This window comes from Bidens hawaiensis, unplaced genomic scaffold, assembly GCF_021521415.1.
Source record: "Bidens hawaiensis isolate Kalapana, Puna unplaced genomic scaffold, B.hawaiensis_p1.1 tig00049164_1, whole genome shotgun sequence".
NCBI lineage: Eukaryota > Viridiplantae > Streptophyta > Magnoliopsida > Asterales > Asteraceae > Bidens > Bidens hawaiensis.
The window spans coordinates 376-1085 of NW_027506111.1; the positions used below are offsets into that span (position 1 = coordinate 376).

A 710-nucleotide genomic window follows, 5' to 3' on the forward strand; every position below is an offset into this window, starting at 1 on the left:
TGGGTCATGAGGACAAAACCATCTTTTCAGTGCTCGAATGTATTTAAAAGGTAAAAACGAGACAAAAAGTAAAACTACATTGTTGTTTTATGCATACTATTCACCTCTTTGGGCTTCTATTGAATCGAGAAATAGGTTTGATTGTCCATCTTTTTGATATATTGGATATCTATATAAGATAAGGCATTCTCCGGATAATTCAAATCGAAGCAATTGGATGTCCAATTCGGGCCTATATGACATGACCGATCAATAGAAAGACTCCAACACTCCACTATTCCATACATCACACTAGATAGATATCATATTCATGGAATACGATTCACTTTCAAGATGCCTTGGTGGTGAAATGGTAGACACGCGAGACTCAAAATCTCGTGCTAAAGAGCGTGGAGGTTCGAGTCCTCTTCAAGGCATAATATTGAGAATGCTAATTCAATGAGCAATTCAATAAGAGAGCTCGGATAGCAATACCGATTCGATCCGAGCTCTCTTGGAATAAGTTCGCGACAGCGGATCAAACCGCTAAAGTTTGGAAGTTTTCTGATCCGATTGATCAAACTCGCCTCGTCGGTATGCATATTTAGTAAAAACGAGGAGTGTGAGAGTAGCGAGTTGAAGGTAACTACTACTTATGTAACAAAACGTGTATAAATGAGAGTGATATACAAGTAAATTAAAAGAGGTCCAGCAACTAGAAATGTAGTGAG

At 38.3% G+C, this 710-nt stretch overlaps 1 non-coding gene across 1 annotated transcript; it reads left to right on the forward strand.

Annotated features, from left to right (window-relative positions):
- Window positions 1–335: 335 nt before the first annotated feature.
- Window positions 336–416, forward strand: TRNAL-CAA (transfer RNA leucine (anticodon CAA)). Its single transcript has one exon. It is a non-coding gene; the product is annotated as a tRNA-Leu (tRNA).
- Window positions 417–710: the final 294 nt, after the last annotated feature.